Source organism: Pongo abelii, chromosome 19 (assembly GCF_028885655.2).
Source record: "Pongo abelii isolate AG06213 chromosome 19, NHGRI_mPonAbe1-v2.0_pri, whole genome shotgun sequence".
NCBI classification, from domain to species: domain Eukaryota; kingdom Metazoa; phylum Chordata; class Mammalia; order Primates; family Hominidae; genus Pongo; species Pongo abelii.
In genome coordinates, this window is record NC_072004.2 from 30513789 (window position 1) to 30523194 (window position 9406).

Genomic DNA, 9406 nt, shown 5'->3' on the forward strand with positions numbered 1-9406 from the left:
TGAAAGCAGTGTGCCTCACACACTGCAGCGCTTTCGTTTTGGACTCGCCCCACCTTCTGGTGCGCATGTCTGAGTGGTTCTGCTTGGACTGCCTCACTTCTTGTCCTTTGTTTTTCTGTTTCCTGAATGCGCAGTGAATTGGGGGGCTGGCCGGACACGCCTGGGTCCAAATCACATTCCCCTGCAAAGAAGCCACTTTTGCAGAAAGAAGAGGAGTACACCACACCTAAGGACAGACACCTCCCTAGACCAGGCTGGATCTGCCTGAACCATTTTCCTCTGCTTAGGCAGGCTGACAGCCCTGACAGTTCAGCTCCCGAGGCTGCCTCACGAATGCGCATGCGCCAGAATCTGAGCACCATGCGAAAGCAGTGAGGGAAGGCTCGCGTCACAGTGACTGCCACTGTTGCCTGGCGACAAGTATCTGTGGCTTGGCGGAGAAAGAGACCTCTGTGGGGTGCGTCCGCGTTGGACTCTCGCCTGTCTTCTTTGAAGGATCCACGTGATAGTCCCACATCCTAGGAGATGGCAGTGGCCAATCAGCCTGAAGAAATCTCAAGCGGAGCTTCAGAAATACAGCGCGAAATCCCTGAGGATCTACCCGCAGGATGCGTTAGGCCTGCCTAGATCTTGTGAGTGTGAGTCTCCTTGAAAGTTGCCCCCCTGTCATTTCTTGGTACAGCCCGCCTGTGTTTTCTGGGGCTGCTCTTCCCGGTAGGGTTTCGTGGCAGAGCAGTACCGCGCAGTCTCAGAAGCAGCTGGGCTGTGTGTTGCTATGGGAGTGTGGCGAGTGTTGTATGTCTCCATGTGTACGTGGCTGTGTGTGTGTGTCTGTGTGTGTCTAAGTGGTGTCTGCTGAAAGCAGTGTGGCTCACACACTGCAGCACTTTCGTTTTCATCTCGCCCCAGCTTCTGGTGCACCTGTCTGTGTGGCTCTGCTTGGGCTGCCTCGCTTCATGTCCTTTGTTTTTCTGTGTTTCCTGAATCCGCGGTGAATTGCAGGGCTGGCCGAGACACGCCAGGGTCTAAATCACATTCCCCTGCAAAAGAGCCACTCTTGAAGAAAGAAGAGGAGCACACCACATCCAAGGGTAGACACCTCCCATGACTTCTTTGTCCTGGGACCAACCGATCGTCGAAACCTCGCAACCAGACCCTCGCAATCCTGTCTCAGGGCCGCTTGAATCCAACTCGAATTCGGTTTTGAGCCAAACAGGTGCTTCACGTCATGAGGTGGGCAATCCTCCATAGTCTTCGGATTTCATCCCGGGACAGAGGGGTGAGCAGCCGTAAGTTCAGATTGGAGTGAGTATATAATCTGGTGAAATGTGGGTGGGGTCCACACCTTTCCCTGCAAAAAGGTGCGGAGAGATGGCAGAAGGTGCTTCCAATTCCATCCTTGCTCTCTTCATTGCACAAGATGTTTACACCATGGCCCTGTGCCCAGGTGGGAGGACTCCAACATGAGGGGAACAGCTGGAGCACAAACTGGGGCCATTTGGGCCAGCTCCCAATTTTGGCTTTCCTTCACGCAGCCACATAGGAGTGGGATGGATTGATGCTGGGTGGGATGTGGCCTCCACCCTGGCCTCCTCTATTCCTCACTTCCATGTTCCTCATGGGTCTAGGGTTTGCTGGGTCTGCCTCAAAGTCTTCCACAGTAAAAGTTTCCCAGTCGCCAGAAAACGACACTCATGGAGATCCATTTCATGAGTGTTTCCTTCTAAACACTGTCACATTTTAATGACTGGGCAGCTGTGATATTTTTGTAATCGTAAATTCGTGTTATATCTACTATCCAGGAACTTATTTTTTCTCTCACTTCTTTTTTTTCTTTTTTTTGAGACGGAGTCTCGCTATCTTCCAGGCTGGAGTGCAGTGGCACGATCTCGCCTCACTGCAGGCTCCGCCCCCTGGGGTTCACGCCATTCTCCTGCCTCAGCCTCCCGAGTAGCTGGGATTATAGGCACCCGCCACCTCGCCAGGCTAATTTTTTGTATTTTTAGTAGAGACGGGGTTTCACCGTGTTAGCCAGGATGGTCTCGATCTCCTGACCTCATGATCCGCCCGCCTCGGCCTCCCAAAGTGCTGGAATTACAGGCCTGAGCCACCGCGCCCGGCCTTTTCTCTCACTTCTATCGGAAGGCGGCATGATTCCTATAGGATGAGAGCGTGCAGCCGTGTCTGGCTTTTGCCTGGTAGTCTAGGCTGTGTTTAATTTCATCTACACATCCTTTCTCATTGTGGAGGCGGTTTATCATTGGGCTGTTGCTGGATGGACCTGACTCTTGCCACACATCTTTTGGCTGCCAGGGGTTTCAAGGAGAAAAAGGGACTTCGGGTAGGCTGGCTGCACTCCAGGTGGTGGGTAGTGGTCTAGTTGTAGGGGCTAGGGTTGTTTTTACTTTGCAGGAGGCTCTTGGGTCTTCTAGCAGAAATCTTTCAACGTGGCTTGGACTTTACCGCAAGCCCTCTGGTTCTTTTAGGCGAGCACTGATTTTTCTTAGCTTCCCTGTGGTGTCAACAATGACCCTCAGCAGCATTCCTGAACACCGTCTTCAGGACTGTTACCACCCCGGATGGCCTCTGAGACAATCTCTCAATTTCATTTGCTCTTGCGTGTTGCCAGTTCTACTTCAAAGACCTGGTACCACATTGGACTTCTTTTTGTCTTGGTTCTTTCCATTCCCAGACTGCTGTGCTGAGAAGCACGAGCATCTGTGAGGCCCAGAATGAAGTGTGGCAGTGAGCTCAAGGGCCAGGCCATCTTTCAGTGACACCCACCTCCGGTGTATAAGGGATGATTTCATCACCCGCAGACCCCTCATCTTACCAGATTGTATTCCCATCCCCATGGGACCCAATTCCGTCACACAGCCTCTTTCGGCAATGGAAACAGAAGAGCCGTTTCCAGTGCCCACCTTAAATTCTAGAAACTTCTCCTCCTCCACTGGTGCCTGACCACGGATATGGCCCCAGGAGGCGCTATGGTGGAGACTTACAGGGTCTCGCTGTGGTTGTCGCAGACAGCTTTATTCCCGAGAGCAGGCTGGCTCTGCCTATACTATTTTTCTCTGCCTAGGCAGGCTGACATCCCTGACAGTTCAGCTCCTGAGGCTGCCTCGCGAATGCGCACGCTACAGCCTCGGGGCACCATGCACAAGCCCTGAGCGAAGGCTCGCGTCAAGTGAATGTCACCGTTGCCTGGCTGCAGGTATCTGTGGCTTGGCGGAGAGGAAGACCTCTGTGGACGTGCGTCTGCGTTGGAGTCTCACCTGTTTTCCTTTAAAGATCCAAGTGATAGTCCTACAATCCCAGCAGATGGCAGTGGGGATTCAGCCTGAGGAAACCACAAGCGGAGCTTCAGAAATACACTGCGAAATCCCTAAGGTCCAAAAAGATCCGCAGGCTGCGTCAGGCCTGCCTACTCAGTGTGGGGGTGTCTCCTTGACAGTTCCCTCACTGATTTCTAGGTAAAGTCCGCCTGTGTTTTTCAGGACTGCGCTCTTGCCGGATGGACTTCCTGGCGAAGCAGAACCACACAGCCTCAGAAGCTGCCAAGCTGTGTGTTTCTGTATGAGTGCTCTGAGTTTTGGATGTCTGCGTGTGTGTGTGTGGCTGTATGTGTGTGTTTGTGGGTCTGTGTGTGTGTGTGTATAAGTGTCATCTGCTAAAAAATATTTGGCTCATGCACCGCTGCCCTTTCTTTTCGAGTCACTCCACCTTCTGGTGCATATTTGGCTCATGCACCACTGCCCTTTTTTTTCGAGTCACGCCACCTTCTGGTGCACCTGTCTGTGTGGCTCCGCTTGGGCTATGGGGCTGCGTGCTTTTTGTTTTCCCGTGGTTCCTGAATCTGCGGTGAATTGCGGTCTAAGACCAACAGGGATCCAAATCACCTTCCCATACAAAGCAGCCATTCTTCAATAAGGAATAGGAGCATATCACACCCAAGAGCAGACACCTCCCAGTACCTCATTGTCCTGCAGCCAACTCAGTGCCAGACCCTAGCAGTCCTGTCTGTAGGACTTCCTGAATCCACCTCAAATTCTGTTTTCAGCCAAGCAGGTGCTTCACTTCGTGAGGTAGGCACTCTTCCATCATCTTGTGATTTCATTCTGGTACAAAGAGAGTGAGCAGCTGTTAAGATAGATACAGGTGAGGGTACAATCTGTTGAGGTGTGGATAGGGTCCCACAATTTCAGCTGCAAAAAAGTTGCAGACAGATGACTCAGAAATTGCTACCAACTCCATCCCTGCATTCCCTTCATTGCACAAGCTCTCCACAACATGGCCCAGTGCCCAAGTTGAAAGACTCCAAATTGCGGGGGAGCAACAACAACAAAAAAGGTTTAACTTAATTTAAAAAAAGGTTTAACTCTGTGAGATGAATCCATACATCGCAAATTATTTTAACAGATAGATTGTTTCTACTTCTTATCCTGGGATATTAGGTTTTTCACTATAGTCCACAGTCGGCTCCAAAATGGCCCTTCATAGATCCTACAAAAGAGTGTTCCCAACCTGCTGAATCAAAACAACAGTTTAAGTCTGTGAGATGAATCCACACATCACAAACCATTTTTACAGATATATAGTTTTTAGTTGTTATCCCAAAGTGCTCAGTTTTTTACATTAGGTCTCACTGTTCACCAAAATGTCTTTTTTGTATATTCTACCAAAAGAGTGTTCCCAACCTACTGAATGAAAACAAAGGTTTAACTCTGTGAGATGAATCCACACATCACAACGCATTTTCACTAATAGATTATTGCTAGTTTGCATCGCGGGATATTCAGTTTTTCTTTTTTTTTTTTTAAATGGAGTCTTGCTCTGTCACCCAGGCTGGAGTGCAGTGGTGCCATCTCGGCTCACTGCAAGCTCTGCCTCCCAGGTTCACGCCTTTCTCCTGCCTCAGCCTCCTGAGTAGCTGGGACTATAGGCGCCCGCCACCACACCTGGCTAATTTTTTTTTTGTATTTTTAGTAGAAACGGGGTTTAACCATATTAGCCAGGATGGTCTCGATCTCCTGAACTCGTGATCCACTTGCCTCAGCCTCCCAAAGTGCTGGGATTACAGGGGTGAGCCACCACTCCTGGCCAGAATGCTTTCTTTTTGTTTTTTTGTTTTGTTTTGTTTGTTTTGTTTTGTTTTGTTTCTGAGATGGAGTCTCACTCTGTCACCCAGGCTGGAGTGCAGTGCTACAATCTCAGCTCACTGAAACCTTTGCCTCCTAGGTTCAAGCAATTCTCCTGCCCCAGCCTCCTGAGTAGCTAAGATTACAGGTGTGCGCCACCACACCTGGCCAATTTTTTTGTATTTTTAGTAGAGACGGGGTTTCACCATGTTGGCCAGGGTGGTCTCAAACTCCTGACCTCGTGATCTGCCCATCTTGGCCTCCCAAAGTTCTGGGATTACCCGTGTGAGCCCCCATGCCTGGCCAATCTTTTTCTTTTTTTAAATATATTTTATTGTGTATATTTAAGGTACACAATATGGTGTTATAGGATACATATACATAGTAAAAGGGCTACTATAGTGAAGCAAATTAACATATCTATAATCTCACAGATACCCACATTTTATTTAGTGTGGCAAGGGAAGGCAAAATCTACTCATTTACCATGAATCCCACACACAGTACAATTTTGTTACCTATAGTCCTCATGTTGTATATTAGATGTATAGGATTGTTCATCCTACATATCTGCTACTTTGTAGCTCTGACCCACATGTTCTTATTTCCTCCCTTCCTCTCTACCTGGTAACTGCTCTGTGTTTTTTTTTTTTTTTTTTTGAGGCAGAGTCTTGCTCTGTTGCCCAGGCTGGAGTGCAGTGGCATGATCTCTGCTCACTGCAACCTCTGCCTCGTTGGTTCAACAGATGCTCCTGCCTCAGCCTCCTGAGTAGCTGGAATTACAGGCACGTGCCATCACGCCTGGCTAATTTTTTGCATTTGTAGTAGAGTCAGAGTTTCACTGTGTTAGCCAGGCTGGACTTGAACTACTGACCTTGTGATCTTCCCGCCTTGGCCTCCCAAAGTGCTGAAATTACAGGTGTGAGCCACCGCTTCCAGCCTTCTATTCCTTTGTATGTGAAAATCGTTTTAACATTCCACATATAAGCAAGGTCATGCAATATTTTTCTTTCTGTGTTTGGCCAACTTCACTTGGTATAATGCCCTCCAGGTTCATCCATGTTGTGGCAAATGGAAAGATGTAGTTCTTTTTTAGGGCTGAACACAGAAGTTATTTTCATGTACAAAGTTGCAGTTGCCATACACACAAATATGTATGTATATGTCATACCCATATACAATTTTAAATACATATATGTGTTCTATGCATGTATAAGTATTTGTTTTCACAGAAATGTCACTCTAAATCAGTACCTAGGGAGGGTCATAGTTTCCTTAATCTACAAATCAATACACAGTATGAGTGGCTGCACCCTAGTTTAATAAGTCCTCTATTATTTAGGATGTTTTCCTGTTTCCCTTTGTCATTGTTGTTGTTGTTTTGTTTTGAGACAGAGTTTCACTCTTTTGTGTCAAGTGGCGTGATCTCAGCTCACTGTAGCCTCCCGAGTAGCTGGGATTATAGGTGCCTGCCACCACGCCCAGCTAATTTTTGTATTTTTAGTAGAGACAGGGTTTTACCATGTTGGCCAGGCTGGTCTCAACTCCTGACCTCAGGTGATTCATCCACCTCGGCCTCCCAAAATGCTGAGATTGCTGGCGTGAGCCACCGTGCTTGGCTGCTTTCACCATTTCAGACTGAGCTTGGAGAAGAACATGAAGAAAAACATGACTTTAAAATTTTGATGAATGGGGAAATCTCTTTCCATTCACCTTCCTTTCCTCTATTTCATTCTTATTTTAACATATACAAACAAAGATATGGATACATCAGTTATTAAAGAAACATCTATGTGATACCTATCCAGGTGAAGAAATAGAGCACTATCACCACCGAGAAGTCCTCTGTATGCCCCTAACTGATCCTAAAGTCTTCCTTCCCCTTATTAGTAACAGATACAACAGATATCCACCTGTGGATATCTGCCGTCCTCTCCTTGGTTCTCTTTATAATTTTATCATGTATTTTCTTTCTTTTTGGAGATGGAGCCTCACTCTGTCACCCAGGCTGGAGAGTATTGGCATGATCTTGACTCACTGCAACCTCCGCCTCCTGGATTCAAGTGATTCTCATGCCTCAACCTCCCAAGTAGCTGGGATTACAGGCACGGGCCATGTGCCACCATGCCTGGCTAATTTTTGTATTTCTAGTAGAGATGGAGTTTTGCATGTTGGTCAGGCTGGTTTCAAACTCCTGACCTAAATGCCGGGCCTTATTATGCATTTTTATATGCCTAAAGTAAAGTCTGATTTTGCCTGGTTTTTCTCTTACATAGTTGGAATAAAAGTCTGTATCCTGGTGCATCTGGCCCCTTTTACTCAATATTAAGTATTTAAGATTCACAGTTAGCATTGTTTCTGCATTCTATTAAAACAGTACACCAGCCAGGCATGATGGCCCATGCCTATAATCCCAGCACTTTGGGAGGCCGAGGCAGGCAGATCACTTGAGGTAAGGAGTTCCCGACCACCCTAGCCAACATGGTGAAACTCTGTCTCTACCAAAACTACAAAAATTAGGCCACATAGTGGCTAATGACTGTAATCTCAGCACTTTGGGAGGCCAAGGCAGGTGGATCACACGGTCAGAAGATGGAGACAATCCTGGTGAACATGGTGAAACCACATTTCTACTAAAAATACAAAAAATTAGCTGGGTGTGGTGGCACATGCCTATAGTCTCAGCTACTCGGGAGGCTGAGGCTGGAGAATCTTTTGAATCTGGGAGGCAGAGGTTGCAGTGAGCAGAGTTTGAGCCACTGCACTCCAGCCTGTGTGACAGAACTAGATTCCGTTAAAAAAAAAAAAAAAATTAGCCAGGTGTGGTGGTGTGCACCTGTAATCCCAATTATTTGAGAGCTGAGGCAGGAGAATCAGTTGAACCTGGGAGGTGGTGGAGGTTGCAGTGAGCCAAGATCGTGCCCTGTACTCCAACCTGGGCAATAAAGTCACAGTCTCAAAAAAAAAAAAAAAAAAGCCCAAGTGCAGTGGCTCCCACCTGTAATCCCAGCACTTTGAGAGTCCGAGACAGGTGGATCACCTCAGGACAGGAGTTTGAGACCAGCCTTACCAACAAGGTGAAACCCCATCTCTACTAGAAATACAAAAATTTACTGGGAGTGGTGGCACATGCCTGTAATCCCAGCTACTCGGGAGGCTGAGACAGAAGAATTGCTTGAACCCGGGAGGCGGAGGTTGCAGTGAGCCGAGATCGCACCACTGCACTCCAACCTGGGTGACTAAGCAAGATGCTGTCTCAAAAAAAATATGCATTTATATTTATATACATAAAATAAATATGAAAAAATAAAAATAAATGAAAATACAGTACACCAGTGTGTTTTCCTTCATTGTTGGTGGACATGTGGGTTGTGTTCATTTTTGTCAGTTACAAATGATGCTGTTGTGAACATGTTTGTATTTCTATTTGGTTACCATTAGTGTGTATTTATGTATAGTATAAAACAAGAGGTGAAACCATAGGTTACAGGATAAACATATCATCAGTTTTACTAGGTATTATTGGTTTCATCCCAATGTTAGCACACCAACTGACAGTCTTACAATGTCTGATAATTCCCAAATCTTCGCATTCTTCTTGACATTTAATTTTGTCAAAATTTTAATTTGAGTCTTTTGGTGGATATGTGGGATGACTGTGATATTAATTTACTGGGCCTTTTCTTCTCTGTAACAGGCCCTGTCAAGATATATGTGTGGTGTGACAGGGGTAGGAGCCCCTAGAGGTAGCGTGGGCTCTGGAATTCTTAATCATCCTATGTGAAAAAGTTGGTGGGGCTGTGATTTTTTTTTTTTTTTGGAGACAGAGTTTTGCTCTTGTTGCCCAGGCTGGAGTGCAGTGGCGTGATCTCAGCTCACTGCAACCTCCGCCTCCCAAGTTCAAGTGATTCTCCTGCCTCAGCCTCCCAAGTAGCTGGGATTAGAGGCATGTGCCACCACACCCAGCTAATTTTTTGTATTTAGTAGAGATGTGGTTTCACCATGTTTGTCAGGCTGGTCTTGAACTCCTGACCTCAGGTGATCCACCTGCCTCAGCCTCCTAAAGTGCTGGGATTACAGGCATGCACCACTGCACCTGAATATTTCCTATGTGCAGTGTTGTAGCCAGGGTACAAAGCCACTTCTTAATGATTCTGTCATCCAAATATTATATCTTCTCGATTCCCCTTGAGATATGCTCATTCCTCCATACAATTAAGCAATCTCAATTACTCTTGAAGGAGCATAAAATCCTCCCTGTCTAATCA

At 46.9% G+C, this 9406-nt stretch overlaps 1 long non-coding RNA gene across 7 annotated transcripts; it reads left to right on the top strand.

The window, feature by feature from the left end:
- Positions 1-178: 178 nt before the first annotated feature.
- LOC129051053 (uncharacterized) lies at positions 179-8468 on the top strand. 7 transcript variants are annotated; one of them, XR_010138187.1, is made up of 3 exons: positions 189-638; positions 1003-1305; positions 3087-8468. It is a non-coding gene; the product is annotated as an uncharacterized LOC129051053 (long non-coding RNA). The 7 variants fall into 7 exon arrangements; XR_010138188.1 differs by having other exon boundaries at positions 190-638; positions 1003-1289; positions 3083-8468; XR_010138186.1 differs by having other exon boundaries at positions 190-638; positions 1003-1289.
- The last annotated feature ends 938 nt before the right edge of the window (positions 8469-9406 follow it).